Source organism: Mesoplodon mirus (genome assembly GCF_964341445.2).
Source record: "Mesoplodon mirus genome assembly, chromosome: 8".
In the NCBI taxonomy this organism is placed as follows: Eukaryota; Metazoa; Chordata; class Mammalia; order Artiodactyla; family Ziphiidae; genus Mesoplodon; species Mesoplodon mirus.
This window is the reverse complement of record NC_138984.1, coordinates 15,737,552-15,760,989: the sequence shown is the minus strand read 5'-3', so window position 1 is coordinate 15,760,989 and position 23,438 is coordinate 15,737,552.

Below are 23,438 nucleotides of genomic sequence, written 5' to 3'. Positions count from 1 at the left end.
GATTATAAACTCGAGGCCAAGGTTTCTCACCCTCAGCACTTTTCACTTTTTTTTTTTTTGCCCTACGCCGGCCTCTCACTGTTGCGGCCTCTCCCGTTGCGGAGCACAGGCTCTGGACGCGCAGGCTCAGTGGCCATGGCTCACGGGCCCAGCCGCTCTGCGACACGTGGGATCTTCCCGGACCGGGGCACGAACCTGTGTCCCCTGCATCAGCAGGCGGACTCTCAACCACTGCACCACCAGGGAAGCCCACTTTTGACATTTTCGGCCAGAGAATTCTTTGTTGATGGGGCTGTCCTGTGCATTGGAGGATGGTTAGCAGCATCCCTGGCCACTAACCACTAGATGCCGGCAGCATCTTCCCCCTTCCACCAGTCGTGGCAACCAAAAATGTCTCTAGACATTGCCAAACATTCTCTGGGTAGCAAAATCACCACTGGTAGAGAAACATTGTGTGTATCTTTAGTCAAGACTACTTTCTTGGGCTCGGTGAGGGGGGAGGGGGGAGGTCAACAGCCAGCTACTAAGATGAATATTCTCATAATAGGAAACAGGCTTACTTTACTGGGACCCTGGATTCCTGTACTAACATTGTAGACCTGAGACATGGCCTGCACACATTCAAATTCCTAATAAACAGTCTGATACATATTGCAAAGGCAATATGAGACCAAGTTAGATCTTAGGAGGATTCCTAGTTTCTCTGTGCCCCTTGTCAACCTTGAACCTTTTGATTATAGCATTTTACTTAGTACCTCAATACCCACATATCTGTTTCCTTTCTAGACTGCAGGCTCTTTTATTAGCACCACTGCTCAACACAATGTCTAAAATATTCTAATCCTAAAGTCACAGACTGGCAGTTCACAGTCCTTACTTGGCCTGTGGCTATGTTTTATTTAACTCTTTTAAACATTAGAATGTTCACATTAAAATATAAATTTATAACTTTTCTAAAAGAATTAGAAGATGGTTCAACAGTAAACTAGCATTGTCACATTGCCAGGAATCCACAAGTCCTGGAGCTGAGAATCAGTTTCTGCTTTAGAAGAGCTACATCCTTACCAGTTTTCATCCTCTTGGTATTGCTCCAGCCCCTCTCTTGTCTGTATTACTGACCTGGCCCCTGAAGGTATATGGATTCTCAGTCCCTGGTATAAGTGCCCCTAAAATGTTTACAGTAATTGGTCTTTGATTTCCTATTAGGTATCTTAATATTTTATGGTGTAGAAAGAAAGAAACAAAGATGGCCATACAGCAGTCTGAAACAAAGTTGAATTTATTGGTTTGCTTGACAAGAAGAGCTGCATCACTCAAATGCAAAATCAGTAGGTCTTTCTGAGTAGAAATTGAAGGGGGGAGATATGTGCTGAAAAGAAAGTACATCAAACACATACGGAGTAAAAGTCTGATGGCTCCTGAGGTGGATGGCAAACTCCTCTTTGCAATTGGTCATTGTTCAAAAGCAGGACCAAGGCTCAGAGGGAAACCACAAGGGGCTGTGTAAGCTCCAGTTAGCTTAGGACCATGCAAATCTCAATGTGTATGCTGAGGATTGGTGGAAAGTCTCCCCCTTTTTTTTTTTAAACAATGGTTAATAATAATAACTATTATTCAGACAGTTAAGCAGCTACCTGAATGACCGAAACAAAAGGTCTCCAGGGTTTAGTTTGATCTTCAACTCTGGTACTTTCTTTCTGGATCATTAAGGATATCTTAGTGATGTTAGATGTAGTCCATTCAGTGTATTTGAATTGCGCTCCTTGAGTTCTCTTTCTGTACCTCTTGGTAATCTCTGGGCCTTTGAATTTCCCTAGCTCAACACTAGTGCATTGTACCAAGCAGATTCTCCCAACTCCCAGCTCCCAACTCCCATCTCCACAGGGAAATTAGGCCAGGCTGTATATTTCCTGAAACAGGACTTTCATTTTCTCCAGCCAATGTGATAAATTAGTCAAAATCATGGCCATGGAATTTGGACATTAAAATAAGTTATTGCTCTATCAGTGGACCTGCTTTTAGACACAGACATCAAACCAAGCTTCATTCCCCTTGATCCGTAATTGACAGAATGATTAAGAAACTCTTGGCATTTTAAAAGTGAATACTCAAGGCATGATAGATAGACTGAAATACTAATTAGTCAGCATATTTACAAAGTACTTGTCTACCAGGAATCTAGTAATTTGACAGTCCTGATTTGGCCTAAGAAATTATTAGAACATCCTTCTCTGAGGAAAGAGGGAAAAGGGAACCCCTTTAAGATGTTAGTATTACAATAGTAAAGGGAATTTGATACATTTGGATAGTTTATAGCTTCTAGTGACTTATTAAATGTTTAAAAATTTCTGTCCTGGGCTTCCCTGGTGGCGCAGTGATATAACCAAATAGTGATATAAAAAACCAAATAGTGATATAAAAAACACTGGTTTAAGGAGTTGTAGACTGATGCCACTGTTCATTGTTGGAAAGCTGCAAACTAAAACCTCTCTGTGGAAACTCCCAGTAACATCCATAGTGTAAAAGCTTCAAGAAATCCCATAATAAAGGAAAAATATTTTTCAATATTCTCACTGGTTAATATCATATGTGCTGTTGTGGCATTTGCTCTGAATTCATGAAATATTTCATTTCACTTCAGCAGCATCACTTCAGTGTCATCAAAATTAATCTTCATTGATATGCGATTTTTTTTTAAACATGTGGCAATTACTCAATTCTTTTACCTTCCCGTGTGGTATCACTATACATATTAGAAGACCGAGGCTATTAAAAGGATAGAAGAATCCCCAGAACTACACAGAGTATCATCCCTTAACATCGTTATTTTCATTTTACATTTCAGTGGCCTTTTTCTCCAAGGAAATAAATCAGATTGAAATTGATTCTACCCAGGATGTCATTGACCAAAGCTCTTTGCCTGCAATCCCAGGAGCTGCCACCAGGTGGTGGTGAGCCAGTTTGGATGCACAGGCTCCCTTCCAGGGGAAGTGTGAGGGACTGACAAAGCTTAAGCAGTTTTTTTTTTTTAACTTCAAAAAAGGAAGAAAAGAAGAAAAGGAAGGAAGGAAGAAAAGGAGGGAGGGAGGGAGGAAGGAACCAAACTACAACAAAAATGTCAGGACAACATTATGAATTAACAAAATGCATCTATTGATAAGTTTTTTTCTAAACAGAGCTGCTAGAGACCAACTTTCTTCTCCCTCCCAGCCCATCCCCTTCCAGTCTCCTCTGCCCCCCTCTCGGAGTGCCCAGCTCAAGGAGTGGGAACATTTTTTATGGCTGATATTCCATTGTGATATTCCATTGTGCATATACACTACATCTTCTTTATCTATTCCTCTGTTGATGGTCAGTTAGGTTGTTTTCATATCTTGGCAATTGTAAGTCACGCTGTGATGAACATAGGGGTGCACATATCTTTCTGAATTAGTTGTACACCTGAAACTTATATAATGTTATAAATCAGTGTTACCTCAATAATAATTAATATTTAATAAAAAATTAAAATAAAAAAAGGAGCAGGCACCCTCTGCTTTTCTTTTTTTTTTTTGCGGAACGCGGGCCTCTCACTGTTGTGATCTCTCCCATTGCGGAGCACAGGCTCCGGATGCGCAGGCTCAGTGACCATGGCTCACAGGCCCAGCCGCTCTGCAGCATGTGGGATCCTCCAGGACCGGGGCACGAACCCGTGTCCCCTGCATCGGCAGGCGGGCTCTCAACCACTGTGCCACCAGGGAAGCCCCTACCCTCTGCTTTTCTGTCCGGAATTTTTTTCTAATTCAAAAGAGTTTTGGTGTCTGTTCTATTTGTGTAGATCAAGGAAGCCTGGAAGACTTAGGAACTTAGTAACCTCAGGCAGCACTCTGCCAATGAGGGAACAGAGTCTGTGGATAAAGAGGTCAGCTTCCCCTCTCGGGGAGGCCATTCTGAGAAGCTTCTACGTGGCTCCTCAGAGGGTCCCTAGGGAGACTGAGCCCCAGATGCCTGCTCCTTTATGTACCATTTATTTATTGGGCTTTTTCTCTACCCCTTCTCACTTTCCTGCTCCTTCACTAGCACTTACTGAGGTCACCTCCCCCCAAAACTTGACCTGACTTGTCTCAGGGTCTGCTTTGATGGAACCTAAACTAGGACACTAGTACAAGTTTAACTCTGGTGTCTTTTCAGTCTTATTAGATACATAATATTAGAATCCATTGGAAATCATACGCAGATTGGTTTGCATAGACAAAGACACACACACACACACAAGAACTTGTGCCTGTTTTTGGTTCTGTCGGCTCTAAGTCTGACATCCAAACGTTATTGACTTGCTAATTGCAATTCTTAATTTGAGCTTTGCTTCTATGTCCATTTAGTTTAAGCAGCTGGATTTCTTGGAAACCCCTTTCTTACTAGGTCTCATTATAGCTAAAAAAAAAAAAAAAAAGAAAAAGAAAAAAGAAAAGAAAAAAAGAACTAAATTGCACACACTAACATAGTGGCCATTGTATTATTCTGTGTTTATAATTTGCCTTCTTTACCTGAACCAAAACTTTTTTTCCCCTTTTAAATAGACTATTTTTAGAGCAGTTTTAGGTTCACAGCAAAATTGAGCAGCAAGTACAGAGAGTTCCCATGCCCCCTGCCCTCCATTCATGTGTGGCCTCCTCCACTATCAACCCCAAACTGTTTTTAAGTTAGTTATTTTTTGTCTTTTTGAAAGTTAAAAAATGTCTAACATCATATAGATTTTGAAAGTAGTAATCTGGTGATTTACGGACACTGCCAGCTCTGTCTTTGATCTTTTTCTTCACGTCTTCCCATTCTCAGTCCATACTCCTCTTGCGAAGGCAGGCAGAAAGATTCACAGGACCCTGTGTTACCAGGCAAGAGCTCATGTGCCCATGGTACAGAAAGCCAAACTCTGACAGTGGGTGTTTGTAGCAAAGTAAGGGTTTATTTACAGGGTGCCAAGCAAGGGCAGCTCATGCTCAAAAGACTTGCATTCCCTACTGGCTTTTAGGCAAGGGTTTTCAAAGACAGCATTAGGGGAGAGGGTTGTAGGATGCCTGATCAGTTTATGGACCTTCCTCTGATTGGCTGGAGGTGAGATAACAGGGCGAAGTTTCAGGAATCTCAATCAGCCTTATACTTCCAACCAGTCTGGAGTCTACATGCTGGTGATGAGTGCTGCTCATCACCCTACACCAGGTGGGGGGTCTTAGTTTCTGCAGAACAGCTCAAAGATAAGCATCCGATTGTTATCTATATCCCTCCAGGAGGAACTAGGAGTCCTGTGACTCTATTGTTCTAATCATTAACTGCTTGAATCTGCTCTTTGGAACTCGAAGAAGGCCTAGGAGAGTAAAGCCTTTTCTCTACAAACAACAAATGGGGGACACAGAGGGATTTTTGTACCCGGGAAGTCCCTGCAGGGTTCCGCTTGGTTTCATATACACTGGGGCTCGTCCTTATCAGGGAGGAGACTTTTCCAAAGCAGAGAATGAAGGAAGGTTGATTTTCATCAAACAATGGAAGTCTGAGAGAAAAGACAATGACAGTCTTCTGTTTTAATAAAGACAACTCATCTCAAAGAATGTTAAAGTAAAATTTAGTTCAAGAAAAATTAAAGTTTTCACTAAATCTTGGAGCCATGTTAACAATTGATGTGGCAACTTGCTCCAAATAGCAGTTCCTGTGTAAAAGTCAGAAAAGTTAGAGGAAAACACACAGAAATTTACAGCCTTAGGATTCATTTCAACACATATGGTTTAAGGCTCTTGAATGTCTATTAATCAGAGTCAGGTCTGCAACTGCTGCTTTTGTTTATGCCACAATTTTATAATGAACTCAACAAACCTTTGCTGGTTACCTGCCATACGCAGGGACACACACATCAGAAAGGATGCCTGTATTTCCTCAGTGACAAGCCCATGATCAGTGCTCCACTGAATGTTTTGAATGTTTCCCCATTTAGTTCTCATAAGAGTAAAATGAAGAGAAGTTTTCGCCATTTACAGGTGAGGAAAGGTGTGCAGCTGGCCTAAAATCATGTGACTTAAACAAGCAAGATTTGAACCTAAATCTATTTGACCTAAATCTATTTGATGCCAGAGCCTATTTTCCATTCCAGCTCACCGCACCACCTCTTTAACAAAGAAAGAACTTTGCCAACATGTTTTCCTAGGTAGGATCACACTGCTTCATATTTGTTTAAAGAAATGTTATTGGGTCCCACCCCTCTCTGCTATACCAGCCTGCTCTATTTCCCCTCCTGCAGCCAGCACTGCAAAAACAAATAGGATCCTCTGAGGTCCCGGTGACTAACCCCATTTGGCCTACTGACACTTGAAATATATCTAGTTTGAACTGTGACGTGCTATAAAATACACATGGGAGTTTGAAGATTTGCTAAGAAAAAGATAATGTAAAACATCTTGTTAATAAAGTTTTTATACCGATCATGTGGTGAAATAATATTATGGGGTAAAATAAAATATTAATTCAAGTTAATGCCATCTCTTTCTTTTTACTGGTTTAATATGGCTACTAGAGAGTTTAAAATTACCCATGTGGATCACATTCTATTTCTAGAGGACAGCTCAGCAACACAGACTGTACTTAGATCTCTTCCTTTGTTGCCTTCTTCATAGATTAAGTTGCTATTATTGGGAGTTTAGTGAGGATTTGTGAGAAGGAGGGCTGACAGCTTCTCAGCACGCCTGGGTGTTAGAGGAGACCCTAATGCCAAAGACTTAACTTGGCTAATCTGCTTGAGCTGGAATTCAGTGGCCTCGGTCATTAAAGGAGTTAAGCCCTTTAGTGAGCTTTGGCCTTTGCAAACACTACCTATCTATTTGGATTAGATCTTACAGAATTTAAAAAAGGATGGGGGAAATGAAATCACTCAGGAACAAAACAAACATTCTCACTCTGTTTTGTCAAATGATGGGTCCAAGTTTGACGTTTCTAAATTTGTCTTGAGTTTACCTGGATAGCAAGCTGAGAGCTATTTATTGTTTGCCTCTGCTTCTAAAGGAAATGCCTATAATGGCTGTAGTCCTCTTTTCGCGCTACAGTTGAAAGGGATGGAAAAGTACGTTTGCTTTGGAGAGGCTAAGAGACAGAAAGAAACCCTGCAGGGAATATCACATTACGTCCTCAGACTGGGAAAATGATGACTGGCCCAAGATGGGATTTCAGCCCTGTGGTTAAATAAGCAAACAATCTAACCATGTCATAGCATAATGATAATACGAAAGAGGATAGATACATCCAGGTCAATTTCCCACATCCAGCAGCTGGAGACACCGAGGCCCAGAAAGGCTGGGCTGGCTGAGGTCACTTAACATAGTGACAGGGTCAGCCCTAAACCTGCAGGTGGTAGGAGTGAGACAGAACTTCCCAGATAACACAGCTCAGGGCTCTGAAGCTGCTTGCTGTGTGCATTAGAATCACCCGGGGATTGATTGTTCAAAGTCTCCATGCCGAAGGCTGCCCCCTAGACCGATGAAGTAAGTCATCAGCATTTGGTAAGTTTCCCAGGTGATTGCAATTTGGTTCACCCCCTGATTTTCCAGACACTGAGACCTAGAAAGGATCAGGGAACTTTGCTTAACTTCCAAGGGCTGAGCAGGGACAAAGTCGTTCTTTTGTGGCCCTGGATTTTGTACTTTCCTCTTCCTTCACTCTCAGTCCACTATTCTTAGGTCACATCACTTGGCCTTCCCCCGAAATGTCCTCCCTCCAGATCTATGCAGGGCTGTCTCCTTCTCGACTGGACCTCACTGTCCATGCAGCATTTCCTGGGAGAGGCCGGCCCTGACCACCTGCACCTCCTCCGGTGTCACCATTGTATCACTGTTTTTCTTCCGGGCACTTATCACGCTGTGAAATGATCTCCTGCAGTGTTTGTCTTCCCCAGTAGACCACGTCTTGTCTGCTAGGCTCACAGCCCTCTTGCCAGCTCCTGCACTGTCCCTGTCCCATTGTAAGTGTTTGTGGACTGAATAAATGTTGAACACACGCTTAGCAGTGACAGTCTCCTGGATACTGTCTTCTAAGGGTATCGTTTCAGGGGAAATATACTTCTAATTATGTAAGTTGGAGAAAATATTATTTAGTTTTCAGAAATGCATCTTCCAGTGTAACTCTTCTGAATCACATCTGTTCCATCATGTGAGGCTCCTCTGGGTGGACAATTTGAATATACGTTAGCTCGAAGACAGACTCTTAGGCTATTTAAAGGGACAACATTTTACCCATGACCTGAAAATGGACTTTGGTTAGATAATGGAGTGTGATTAGAATAAGAGTATCACATGACCAGATGGAAACATTTGCTTCCAATGAAGATCGAGTTATAAAGGCACTTCTTGCAATGCGAAAGGATTAACAATGTGGCAGTTAAAGAAAAAGCTTTCCAGGTGAATAGTGTTACATACATAAAGTAATGGCAGGTGGTAGGCTACAAGATTATGGCATTCATGTATTTGTGGACTCTCATAACCATGAATTCTATAAAATGGTATAGAGTGATCCTGTAAATATTCAGAAGTTATGATCAGTTCTCAAATGCATTCGCGGAGAGCTGCAATAAACATGATTCCTGTCCTCACTGAAATCAGCACTTACTTTAGCACTTAGTAATGTAAGGTCTAGAGCTTATTTACTCAAAAGCCTTGTTCTTAGAGTAGCAGCAGCAGCACTTTAAAGCTCGCTACAAATGCAAAATCTCAGGCTCCCTACCCCAGTACAATCAGAATTTGCCTCTTAACAAGATCCCCAGCAAACTCGCACACACACACACACGTTTGAGAAGTGGTCTAGAATTAGACTCTAGACCAGTGGTTCTCACCTTGGGGAGGGGTGGTGGTGGTGATTTTATTCCCCAAGGGGCATTTGGCGATGACTGGAGACAGTTTTGGTTGTCATACCTGGGGATGGTGAGGATGGGGGGATGTTGCTGGCACCTAGTGGGTAGAGCCTGGGGATGCTGTTCCACATCCTTACACTACCCAGGATAGCCCCTCTCCCCAAGGAAGAATGATGCAGCACAAAATGTCAATAGTGCTGAGGCTGCGTAACCCTGCTCTAGACCAACAGATTTTAGAGTTTAAAATGGTAACGTTACTATTCATAATAAAGTAAATCGTAGCTTGGAAGCAATGGTCAATTAAAACTAACGACAGAATCCATGTATCTAAAACTTGAAAGATGAAGTTGATTGAAAAATCAATAGTAGACTCAATAGTCATGGACATAACTGATGAGTGGCTACAAAATCACATTCTATGGCATAAGAAGCCAGGGGTTTAATGGTAATGATATCTTAAAATAAATTAAACCCACTGTCACCAACCGCAGCATTCTCTGCACCTAGTTCTAGTCACAACATTGCTTCCTGCTTCTATCCAAATACTCCAGACCCTCGTGCATCATTTACTCTGCCTGAAATGCCCTTTTCCTTTCCTTCATCTGTCATAGTCCTCCCTCTCCTACCCTAAGATGCCAGTGGTCACTGCCCTCCTCAGTGCTTTTCCTCTTCCTCCTCATGGCCCCTCTCCCCGACTCCAGGTTCTCCCCACTGGAACACACTCGTTCTAGAGCATCCGTGTCTGACTGTATCCACCCCACTTTACTGGGACCTGAATCCCACCCGCAGAGATTCTCTGTTCATTAATCTTGGTGTGGCCTGGGTGGCGGTATTTTTCAAGCTCCTCAGCTGGGGTTGAAAACCACTGCTCACAGATATAGGTCAATCTCCTTGACTCAGTGAGGATCTGGGACCGTCCTAACCACAGCTTCTTTTTCAGGCTCATTGGCCACCCTCAGGATCTTGATATCTCTTCACTTCCCAGCCATATTCTCAAATATGCCATGCACTTAAAAAAAAAAGTTATTTGTCCTTATTAAAAAATGTAACAGTCTATTTGTACAAATTTTGGAAAAAAACACAGAATGATGAAGTTGAAATTGATTTACTTCTAAATCCAAAGAAACAGGTAACCGCTGTCATATTTCTGTATTTCCTACCAGTATTGTCATGGGCATAGTCATATACAACACCAGTCCTGTCCTACACGTGTGCCTCTGTTCACATGGCTCCTTCTGCCTGGAAGGTCCTTCCTCACCTACCATCCCTTGGCCACCCAGTGTTTGCTACTACAAACCTCTCAGTGTCCATCGGATATAAGTGCTTCTCTGTTACAAAACCTTTTCTGATCAATCTCAGGCAGACGGGATATATTCTCTCATATCTGCGATCCTGTAGCGCTGTATCCACGCCCACGGTTATGGTGCTCATCATTGACTGGGAGCTGGAGCGCCATCTGCAGGTCATTTTCCCCTGCAAGACTGTGAGATCTTCGAGTGTAGGAAATCATGACTTTTCCTTATGCATGCTTTTGTTTGTTTGTATTTTAATCCTGATGCATAGCACAATGCCTGGATGGGAGAGGGACTTAGTACTAACATTTATTGAATTGGTGAATTTGCTTCCGTAACTGATTTTGAGGACAAGCTATAACCCTTGGTGAAACCAGTCTGGAGGGTAGCATTTCAGCAATTGGCGATGGCCTGTTTTTGTTTTTGTTTTTAATTTTGCTTTATTCCTTTTAAGCTTAACACTATTCACTGGTCTTTGCTCCTGGGTGACTAAACAATTCTACTCTTTTAATTGAAATCGAATTGGTGGAGAACAACCACAATGGGTTTTTCTTCTATTCATGTTTTGTAGAATTAGGCTATGTGGGAAAGGGGTGGATGGAATTAAGATGGCACCAAAGTAGCTGCTTCGGCCTTTAACATCAAGAGAAATACAGCCAACGCTCTCCCAAGCCCCAAAGTTGACATTTGAACCGATAATATTTTAATAAATGGACTTGGCTTTACCCGCTAGTGATACTGGTCTATGCTTTCAAGATGCTCCAACATTTACAGTCGGAACACTTCAGGAGAGAGATAGGAAGACATATGAGCTTTAACATTAATACTTTGGTCAAAAGAACTACAGTTACATGCATTTTCCCGTTTATTATCTGACGTATAAGGATGCGTCAGATAATAGTGATAGCAAAACCCAGTGAATTCTACATTAAAATATTTAATATTTTAAATAAAATATTTAACGTACCTAAATGATAGTCTTATATTTTTTAAAAGCAAATGGTAAATCACCAGGGAAGTAAAATAAATACTTCAAAGCTTCTGAAGAGAAAACACATGCTGAATTTTGAGAAAGGCGATGTCCTTACATGAACTTATTGTCATTATTGACAACCAAGATAGCAAGACTGCCCCCTAAAACCTTCCTACCAGCTTCTATTACACCTTATTATTGCACACACTCAGCAGTCATTGTGTTAGAACTGCTTTCAATTTGTGTGCTGACAATTTGTTGGCTCATAGGGGACTCAGAGTAAAGAAAACAATGAGCCATTTCAATTACATTTCAGCAAAAAAATGGGACACTGCTGTTTGTTTCTCCCTCTAAGCCAAATTCCAAGAGGATGGGATTTGAACACGGGCAAAAGCTGATTTAGTTGTTCTACTTGGCCAGGCCTTTTGATTCTGTATTAGGTGAGGGCTTCCCCTGGGCCAATATTGATCCTAGAACTTTTTAGGAACATAACTTTGGAGGCAGACCCCTTCACTATGACTTTTTTTTTTTTTTTTTGGCTGCGTTGGGTCTTCGTTGCTCTTTGCGGGCTTTCTCTAGTTGCGGCGAGCGGGGGCTACTCTTCGTTGTGGTGCGCGGGCTTCTCATTGCGGTGGCTTCTCTTGTTGCGGAGCACGCGCTCTAGGCACACGGGCTTCAGTAGTTGCAGCATGCGGGCTCAGTAGTTGCAGTGTGGGCTCTAGGACAAGCAAGCTTCAGTAGTTGTGGCTCCCGGGCTTAGTTGCTCCGCGGCATGTGGGATCTTCCCGGACCAGGGCTCGAACCCGTGTCCCTGGCATTGGCAGGCGGATTCTTAACCACTGTGCCACCAGGGAAGTCCTCAACTATGACCTTGAGTAAGTTACAGTACTTCACTTATCTGAGCCTCAGTTTTTTCTTAAAATAAGACATAATAATATGAACCCAAAGATGTTTGGGGATTAAATGAGATAATACACAAAAGCATTTAGCACAATGTCTGTACATAGTATGGGTTCAATAAATGGTAGCAATTATGATAGTTCCACATCATATCCATAATAATATATTTGTAAAAGTCTTGGGTATCCTGAGTCAGGTCTGAATCTTTCCAGAGTTCACTGGATCCCCCAGAGGAGGCAGAAACTTGTCTCCTGGTTGACCCCTTTCTCATGTCTGGATTTGGGGTTCTGGAGAGACTCAGAAACAGAAAGTGAACAAAAGATTAGTGGAATCTTTTCATCAGATCTCTGAAGCTAAGTAATGAGATTTCACTGTTCATCAACAATAATCTTCCTTAATAATCTAGATGGTATTCTGGGATTACTTAGAATGACTTCTCCTAGATCTTCCATGTTAAGGACCCTTAATAAATAAATTTCTATGTTTCCTATTGAGTCCAATTGATTGAAGTTTTTGATTGGGAATATTGGTTCTAATGCTGTACCAGAGACTTTCAAAATAGTAGTGATTGTCAAATGAAGAAAAACACACGACCTAAAAGTTGCAAGTTAAGTTTTATTTGGGACCTTACTGAGGGCTATAGTCCAAGAGACAGCCTCTCATTTAGCTCTAAGGAACTGCTCTGAAGAGGTAAGGAAGTAGCCAGCATATATAGGAGTTTTTGCTGAAAAAAAAAAACAACCCCCCCCACAACCATGTAGTCGAACATCAAAGATTACTACTAGTCACAAAACAGGCATCTCAAGTTAATGTTTTTCTGTGTATGGGAAGATGCAAGAGTCTGGGCTCACTGAAATTATTCCTTAGATATGCATCTTAAGTATCTAGGGCTAGTATCCAACAAAGGATGTTTACCGTTCTTCTCCATCCTGAATTCCTCTCTGGGTGTACTGTTGGGGGGGAACTGCTGTGGCTGATGGCTTGAATTTCATTCCTAGTTTAGACAGGAATTAAAGGTTGTTAATCCACTCGATGTGCTATTCTTGGATCAGGCCCTGTTGATAACCTAAAGTTCTCTGGATTGTCTGTCTTGTCTGTTGCAATCCAGGAAATGCTTTCCCTTGTTGCTTCTTCCCATATCTAGAGTTGCACTATAACAATTATTTTATATAGAGTCATATATATGATCAATTGTCTCAAGACCTTTAACCATCGTTAATTTTGTCCGAGGCTTTGTTACACATTGAGTAATGCAAGAGACAACAATATCATAAAATAGACAGGATATAAGTAATATAGCTAGTAACATTAATAAGGTCATAGTACTCAGAGAGAGACAAAAACATAAACAATTTGAAAACAACAAAGAAAGAACAAATTAAAACAATGATTAGTATAATTAGTTGTGATCTGGTCACAATAAGCCATCAAGTCCAGAGGGGAGGCAGTTGGAGAAGCCAAATTCTGGAGGGATCAGGTAGAGAGAAAAAGATAGATGTTTCATTTTTATTTACAAAGCTATACTTTATCAACTTGTTGTAGGTCATAGCTAGCATAAGAGGAAATGTTCTCTGAAAAACAAAGATACAAAGGCCAGTAATATTTCAGGCAAAAGGTTATAAAATTATAAATCATATTTATCAGTTCATTCAGTCCTATGTAATTAATTTCTGTTGACCTGGATGAAGCCATCAGGTTTTCCATTAGTTTTGTAATTTCTTACCCAGTTCAGTGGTATGATCTAAAAGTCATCAGAAACTTATATTTGTCAAAAAGTGCTTTTTATGAATCTTCTTGAAGAGCTTCATTTTATAAAAGCATCAGAGTAAAATAATGACTGTCTATAAGTGACAAAAGACTTAAAATGGCATGGTTAAAGATCTGATTATAATGCAATTGACAAGAAAGCTGGTTATTTCTGTGACATACAACATTTTAAGATAAGTTTAGAATTTTATTCCATACAATTGTTTGGAAATTCTGTATCATTTACCTATACAGTATAACCTAAGAAGGTTTATCACCACTTATTTGACAATGTTTCCCATGTAATTTAACATATCAAGTAAACATAATTAGTTTAATATTTCTCTTTGGGATGTTTCAGGGGCCCTTTGAAGCATCTCAAAGTTAGCTAGAGGTCAAAAGAACTCCATTTAGAATTTGACTTGGGGAAGTTTGTCCAAGATATCAAAAAGTTTTACAACATTTGGTCAAATAGGATCATAGTTCACTGTGAAATAATACTTATTCATTCAACCAAAGTGACAGTAAAACATCTTAAAGGTACAGAAATTTGCAACAGATTACTTAAAAGGAGGTAAAGAAAATTTACAATCTGTTGTTAAAAGCAGATCGATAGTCCAAGAAAACTTTGTTCTCATAACACAGAAAACTAAATTCTCGAATTCCCTGGCAGTCCAGTGGTTAGGACTCCATGTTTTCACTGCAGGGGGCACAGGTTCAATCCCTGGTCAGGGAACTAAGATCCTGCAAGCAGCATGGTCAAAAAAAAGAAAAAAAGAAAGAAAACTAAATTCTAGTTTTGTACCAACTTACTTTAAATACTAAAATTTATTTACTCAAATTTTATTTTAATCTTAGCCAGTCCTGACCATGTTCAAACTCATTTCTCAGGGTTCCTTTCCCACAAAACTTCTTTAACTTCCTTTTTACTTCAGACTTTGTCCTATGCTTTTTCTTTCTTTCTCTCTCTCCAGGACAAAATTACTTTTTCCTCTTAACAAAATGTATTTTCATTCCTTGTGAGTTTTTATTTCAGACAAAGATGTTTTTCTTGTTAATTTTAGTAGTTTTAATTACATGTATTAATTAGAATTCTTAACTTTTAAAAACCTTAATTTCTAATGAAAATTAAGAAGTAAGAAATTATGAACTGTCTTTTACGGTAGCGTTCTGTACCTTGGCAAACATAAATATTGTTTATGATTTCTAAAAAATGTGCTTTTTTATAGAAAAAAAATTTGTTTGGCACCAAATATTTTTATTACTAGAGACATATCAAACGTATAATGTACGCACAGACATATAAACAGACATAATTAGAGATCTCATATCTTCACTTTAAAACTTAGTCATTGTTACCCAAAAGCTGGGTTCACCTCTGAATGGGTGTTGAGCCAAAATACACAACAGGGCTGGAGAAGAAAGAATTTTATTACTTGCAACAAGTAAGGAAAACACCGGGAATATTTCCCAAAGCAATGTGTCCCTGAACACCAAAACTGGGGAAGTTTTAAGCTAAGGATACATGCATATTCATGAGGGGCCTTGAGTGGTGTATGCATATTCATGAAGGGACTTGAGCAGAGGAGAATTCTGCATAGAATTGGAGCAAAGGTTAACAGAGTCCCGGGCTATAGTTGATTGAAGTCACGAGGGTCAGTAAAGGTCAACATCCCCATTTCTTAAGTTTTCAGTTAGTCTGGTGGTTGAGTGCTCCAGGGGGTTGGATGCTGCAGAACAGCTCAAGAATGTGCTTCAGGTTAATCTTTACCTTCCAAGCAGAACGGGGAGTCTTTATTGTCTCGATACGATTAAGTTATTTCCCCGGCCTGGAAATAGCTATTTGTCCTTACATTCTTTTTGTCCTTTAAAATAATTGACTACTGAGACTTTTCTTCTGCAAGTGCAAGGATTGTAACCAGGCTTCGATCACAAAATGGCTCAGGTCTACGTCTGATCCTCTTCCTCCGGGGACACACCCCCCTACCCTATCTGCCTATGTCATGAATCAAATATTACAATATACACTTACTAGTGTATAAATAACAGTTGGAATAAATTCAATTTATGTGCTTAGATGACTAAGGCTTTACTATTTGTGGGAAAGACTTTTACGATTTGTATTTGTCCTTGATAAATCCTTAAGGGGGCTGTGATTTAGATTTGGGGTGAGAGAGCCTTTCCAGCAGTTTGCGTTTAAAAAGCCCTCTCCCGACCCCACGTCCTTTTTTTTTTCTTTTGATTTCTGGCTGTTCTCCCTGATTGAGCTAATCTGGATCAGTCTCAAATCATTGTGGGCTGTATTTACATTTCTGATTTGTAGAGATTTGTAAGACAAAGACAGTTGCTCTTAATTCCTCAAAGAATTGTTCTTATGCTTAAATGATTTCAAAAGATTGATTTGCTCAACTACATTATCTTTAATCTGTTTTTTTTATATCAGTGAGAAGATTTCCAACTAAACTGAGACCCAAATGTTCTAGGTTCTAAAATTTTAAGGTTCAATTTATCATGTCTTTGAAAGTTTGCACAAGGCATTCAACAAAGGCCCTCTTTCTTTTTTCTTCTTTTTAATTTTATTGAAATATAGTTGATTTACAATGTTGAGTTAATTTCTGCTGTACAGCAAAGTGATTCAGTTATATATATATATATATATATATATATATATATTCTTTTTCATATTCTTTTCAATTATGGTTTATTACAGGATATTGAATATAGTTCCCTGTGCTATACAGTAGGACCTTGTTGTTTATCCATTCTATATGTAATAGTTTGCATCTGCTAATCCCAAACTCCCAATCCATCCCTCCCCCACCCTGCTCCCCTTGGCAACCACAACTCTGTTCTCTATATCTGTGAGTCTGTTTCTGTTTTGTTGATAAGTTCACTTGTGTTATATTTTAGATTCCACATGTAAGTGGTATCATATGGTATTTGTCTCTCTCTTTTTGACTTACTTCAATTAGTATGCTAATCTCTAGTTGTATCCATGTTGCTGCAAATGGCATTGTTTCTTTCTTTTTTATGGCTTGGTAGTATTCCATTGTGTGTGTGTGTGTGTGTGTGTGTGTGTGTGTGTGTATACCTTATCTTCTTTATCCATTCATCTGTTGATGGACATGTGGGTTGTTTCCATGTCTTGGCTATTGTAAATAGTGCTGCTATGAACATAAGGGTGCATGTATCTTTTCAAATTATAGTTTTTTCTCCGGATATATGCCCAGAAGTGGGATTGCTGGATCATATGGCAACTCTATTTTAATTTTTATTTATTTATTTATTGGCTGCACCGCACAGCACATGGGATCTTAGTTCCCTGACCAGGGATTGAACCCGCACCCCCTGCATTGGAAGCCCGGAGTCTTAACTAATGGACCACCAGGGAAGTCCTGCAACTCTATTTTTAGTTTTTTGAGGAAGTTCCATACTGTTTTCCATAGTGGCTGCACCAATTTACATTCCCCCCAACAGTGTAGGAAGGTTCCCTTTTCTCCACACCCTCTCCGACATTTGTTATTTGTAGACTTTTTAATGATGGCCATTCTGAGGGATGTACAAAGGCCCTCTTTCTGAGTGTAAAAGTTAAACCCACAGCAATTTACCCTAGAGGCAAAAAAATCTCCATTATTGTTTTTATTAGCCACTGAATATTAGCTCCCAGTTTTTATTTTATATTGTGTGGGGTCAGGCAATCCTACTGGTTTTTCTCAGTGTGTTTAATTAATATTGCTTAAGGGACAGATTTATATGCCCTGTCTTATAATACCAGGCAGGGGAAGCATTCCCCATTGATTCATAATGTCTATCCCACAATATAATTAGGCAAAAGAAATGTAATCACCTTGTATAAAGCCCACTCAAGTATATCAATTTTTATAAACTTTCATCTCAATTTTATCAACTCTTATACCTTTAACTTTAGCCTCCATTAAGACTCCATCAATAAGTCTTGTTCTTACAAGGAGTCCCAGAAACTTTTTTTCCCCCAGCCATTTTATCCATTTTTGTATAAAAGATTTTGGAGTCCCCAGTGAGAGGTTGAGCCAAGGGACTCAGTCCCTTTTGTCAATTTTGTCACTTGATTAATTGGCCTGTTACCTCAAATAATTGTTGGTCAGGTATCTCAGTGTAATTTTCTTCCAGCCCTTTAAACTGGAGTAAATAGAGCAGACTTGTTTAGGACCCTTTAGTGTTGGGGACCAATTGGGGGTCCTTTTGGCTCATCTAACCTTAGGTAGAATCCCATTTACAATCCAGTTATTTCTGTGAATCCCAAATTGGCACCTTAACATGTGTCCATAAGCCACACTCCCAGCAGCAGTTACCATAGAGGATCTGATGTCCTCTTCACCAGCTTCTCAACACCCATGCCCATGAAGGTGAGAGAAACAGCCTGACCCCTGCTCTGACCTGGACACTTGTGCTGAGGTCCTTGTGTTGCCCAGGGTCATGCAGATGTCACTCACCACCACCTGTGATGCAAAGCAGGCCAGCCCCTGCTCAGCATCTCAAAAGGTCTCTCCTGAAAATTATTTCACCTGTTGCTAGCTCTCACATCGCTAATCAGGAGCTTCAACCACAGGCCGGGACGGAAGCAGATTCAGACTCAGTGCTTTTCCTCATTTATCCTTGCCCTCCCTCTTTCCAGGACCTCAGCTCAACATCTTCCGGGAACAGCCCTGAAAGACAATGCACACATTCATCCCAGTATGAACAAGGGACACTTACTACTACTTCACTCTACAGCGGGCACCTAACCCTTTTTTGTACGGGGACTCTTTGGTGGTCTGGTGAAGCCTTAGACAACTCAGAAAGGCATTTATTTATTTGTTTATTTATTTTTTGGCCAAGCCACATGGCTTGTGGGATCTTCGTTCCCTGACTAGGGATCAAAATTGGGCCCCGGCAGGGGAAGCATGGAGTCCTAACCACTGGACCACCAGGGAATTCCCCTGAAAAGCATCTTTTAAATGCATAGAATAAAATACATGGGACCACAAAAGAAGCCAACTGTATTAACATACAGTTACCAATACATTTTAAAAAGCAAATTGGTGGTAAGGAAATACACAGACCTTTTAATGCATGAGATAACAAGACCCCGCAGTAGGTCTAATAGCTACTGTAATTTCAAAGTGATGAGGGTAAATGTGCAGTGATATCTGCAATAACTTAATTTGCTATGAAAATATCTGTGATTTCTGTTAGTGACAAAGTTATAGACATGGCTAATCCTGCTTTGGTTGGCTGTCCACATTCATATTTGAAAGGTTGATGTAAATTACAGTTAGAAGTTAGTGAAAATACAGATGTTATTCTTTTCCCATTTTAGTTTATACCCCACTCCCTCTTACTATGTTAATGGAACCCCCAATTCCTTCCCCACCCCCCTTCCCAGGTCCCATTGCCTGCTGGGCCCTCAAGCCCTTCAAAGCTGAGAGTTTTGAAGGTGTTTAAGCAGATCTGAGTGTTTGCAGGAGTTGTTCATTATTCTCGGCATTGTACTTTCCTTCTATCCTTTTTGTGAAAAGTCAGAAACTGATCTCTGTGTTTTGGGGGATTGGGGAAGGGTCTGAGTGCCTGTTTGGAGCAAAACACATAACAGAGCATAGTGCTTGTGCCCCTCACCCCCAGGTGAGAAGAGGTCTTCCAGAGGTCATCAGCAGGTGGCATGAAGAGGAGGGGAAAAGCATGAGGCATTTGTGTCTAGGCACAGGGGATGTAAATACAGTAAGTCCCCTACATGCGAACGGGTTCCATTCTGAGAGTGCTTTCGTAAGTCCAATTTGTTCGTAAGTCTAGCATAGTTAGCCTAGGTACCCAACTAACACAATCGGCTAAATAGTACTGTACTGTAATAGGTTTATAATACTTTTCACACAAACATTACGTACATAAAAAACAAACACAAAAAATAAAGAAAACATTTTTAGTCTTACAATACAGTACCTTGAAAAGTACAGTACAACAGCTGGCATCCAGGGACTGGCATCGAGTGAACAGGCAAGAGGATTACTGACTGGAGGAGGGAGAGGAGGTGGGAGATGGTAGAGCTGAAGGATCTTCAGCAACAGGAGATGGAGGGCAAGCTGCAATTTCACTCATGCCTGATGTTGATGGAACACATGTTTGCATCTTTGAAAGTCTGCAGCTTGAAGGTTCATATGTAGCGGACTTACAGTACTTAGGAAAACCTTCTGGGGACCTTTCAGAGGGGGACTGATTTTTGTCTATAAATTAACAGGAGCTCCTAACAGCATGGAAAGATAGCCTCTACACATGAACGGTGGGATTATTCGTGATTTATATTTTCTTCTTTTAAGTTATCCTTATTAGTCTAAAGTTAAAATTTCTACCATGAACATGCATACATTTGTAATAATAAAGAGAAAATAATAGAGGTTACTTTTTAAATGTCTATGTTTCTTTTTCCTCATTGAAAGGCAGAATATAGTAATAGAATGAAGACAATAAAAAAAAAAAAAAAACCTAGGGTTCTTGGTCCAAGTCTAATTTGCTCTGAGAACTTGGGCAAATCACTTACTGTAAAATGGGGTGTATAAGCTTGTTAGGGATGCCATAACAAAATACCACAGACTGGGTGACTTAAACAACAGAAATTTATTTTCTCACAGTTCTGGAGTATAATAGTTCAAAATCAAGATGTTGGCAAGTTTGGTATCTCCTGAGGCCTCTTTCCTTGGTTGGCAGATGGCTGCCTTCTTGCTGGGTCCTCACTTGACTTTTTCTCTGTGAGCTCACATCCCTGATGTCTCTTCCTTTTCTGTTGTATGTGTCCTAATCTCTTCTTCTTATAAAGATGCCAGTTAGATTGGATTAGGGTCCACCCTAATGTCTTCAGTTTTAACTTAATTACCTCTATAAAGGCCCTATCTCTGAATACAGTCACACTCTGAGATACTAGGACTTCAACATATGAAGGGGGGCAAGGCACAATTCAGCCCATTATCAGGGAGATTATAATATTCGTTTTCCTGTTTCTTGGCATTTGTTGAGAGGATATACATTAGGAATATTGTAAGGGTCTAAGCTAAAGATCTAAGCATTAGGAACTGAGAACATGATACTTCATTGTGAAGTAATGGTACCTTTCCCCTCATTTGCTCTCCATCACAGCTACCTGACATAAAGGTGGATTGGCTGTGAGCCTCCCCAGTGTAAACTTGAGAGGAAACACCTGGCGAAGGGTGTACAATTGTCTGGCCTCCTGCCCACTTCATCTGGACATGGCATTTTCTCTCAGGTCATTCTATTATCCTAGAAATTAGGATGAAAGAGAGTTTGCATTTGGGTTTCCCTGGTGGCGCAGTGGTTGAGAGTCCTCCTGCCAATGCAGGGGACACAGGTACCGAAAAAAAAAAAAAAATATATATATATATATATATATATATATATATATATTTGGGCTGGAATATAGATGCAAACTCTCTGCCTCTCACTGTTGTGGCCTCTCCCATTGCGGAGCACAGGCTCCAGATGCACAGGCTCCGGACCCGCAGGCTCAGCAGCCATGGCTCACGGGCCCAGTGGCTCCGCGGCATGTCATATGGGATCTTCCCGGACCGGGGCATGAACGCGTGTCCCCTGCATCGGCAGGCGGACTCTCAAACACTGCACCACCAGGGAAGCCCCAGCCCAAAGATTATTGACATTGTGTTTTGGCTCTACCATTTATTCAGCATGGGTTACAGAAGAGACTCCACTGGCTCGAAGAATTGGTATCTGTTATTAGCTAATACAGCACGGCAGGACGTGGTGCCTAAAAATACTTGATGAGTGATCTGCACACTGACCAGATCCTGAGAGGTGCTGAGATGACCACTTTCATCACCCGCAGGCCACCTTTCCATCCTGTCGAAGTTGTTGAGGCGAGGCAGGGTTAAAGAAGGTAGGAAGACAGGGCAGACTAAGAACTTTGCTTAGTTCTATTTGCAAAGTCTAACCCATGGTTAATAACAAGTCTCATAAACAAAAGCTCATGGGCCAGTGAAGATGTGACTCAATCTACCTTTAGACAAACAGGTGTGTACTTCCATTGTGGATAGTCTGCCACCCTTTTTTGCTCTAGCCAGAGGACCATTGCATGCACTTGTGTGTTTGTGTGTGTGAGTGCACATGCGGGAGCACTCGTGCACACTAGGGGATGGGGGACAGGAACCAGAGTTTAAGAACAAGATAAAGATGAACATAGGACTGATGGGATCATCCATCTGCAAAGCGACCCAGTTCACAGATGGTTTGAAAACGAGGCATTAATTCAGTCCAGGTCTCCGTTAAGAGGCTCATCAATCTGTTGAACGAGCTTTGCTGTGTTCCTTCACTGTTTCAGGTCCCTAGACACTGGGGTTGCCAAGATGGATGGATTACAGTGCTTGGCCCCAAGAGCCTCAGACTCTAGAAACATGGACATGCAAACCACCACAGCATGCACGATCTCTCCAGACAGCTGAGCTCTCCTGCACACACTCCATGTCTGAAATTTAAGGCATTTCCTAGCACTCACTCCCCATAAGCAGAAGAGCCAAGAGCTCTTCAACTTCTTCCTGCCTGAGGCCTTGCCAGGGGATCTCAAGCTTCTCCAAGCCACATACCTTTCTACTCACTCTCTTCTTGGGCTTCATCTCTCCCCGTGTGTGAAGCGTGGGAAGTGGTCTTCCCCATTACAGCATCTTGCCTTGGCCCCTGTTATGGACTGAATTGTGACCTGCCCCACCCAACAAATCCAAATTTTGAAATACCAACCCCACAGTACCTAGAATGTAACCATATTTGGAGACAAAGTCTTTAAAGGGGTAATTATGTTAAAATGTAGCCCTTAGGGTGGGGCCCTAATCCAATAGTACTGGTGTCCTTATGAGAAGAGGAAGAGACAGCAATCCACCTTTACATCAGGTATTGTGATAGAGTGCAAATTATTACTTATAAAGACCTCTGGTCACAGGGGGAAAGTACTTCACAATGAGGTATAATATTCTCAGTTCCCAGTGCTTAGATTTTTATAATTGTATAGCTTAGACCTTTACAGTATTCCTTTTTAAAATTTATTTTATTTATTTATTTATTTTTGGCTGCGTTGGGTCTTCATTGCTGCATGTGGGTTTTCTCTAGTTGCGGCAAGCGGGGGCTACTCTTCGTTGTGGTGCGCAGGCTTCTCATTGCAGTGGCTTCTCTTGTTGAGGAGCATGGGCTCTAGGCACATGGGCTTCAGTAGTTATGAGGACAGGCTCAGTAGTTGTGGCTCATGGGCTCTAGAGCGCAGGCTCAGTAGTTGTGGTGCATGGGCTTAGTTGCTCCGTGGCATGTGGGATCTTCCCGGACCAGGGCTCAAACCCGTGTCCCCTGCACTGGCAGGCGGATTCAGATTCTTAACCACTGAGCTACCAGGGAAGTCCCTATACCTTTACAGTCAGTATTCCTTATGTATATCCTCTCAACAGTGCCAGGAGAGCGGAAAACAGATATCATAATCCCCATGATTATGGGCTGAATTATGTCTTCCCCAAATTCATATGTTAAAGTCCTAACCCCTAGTACCTCAAAACATGACTGTAATTGGAGATAGGGCCTTTACAGAGATAAAGTGAAAATGAGGCCAAGCGTGGGTCCTATACCAATCTGACCAGTGTCCTTATAAGAAGAG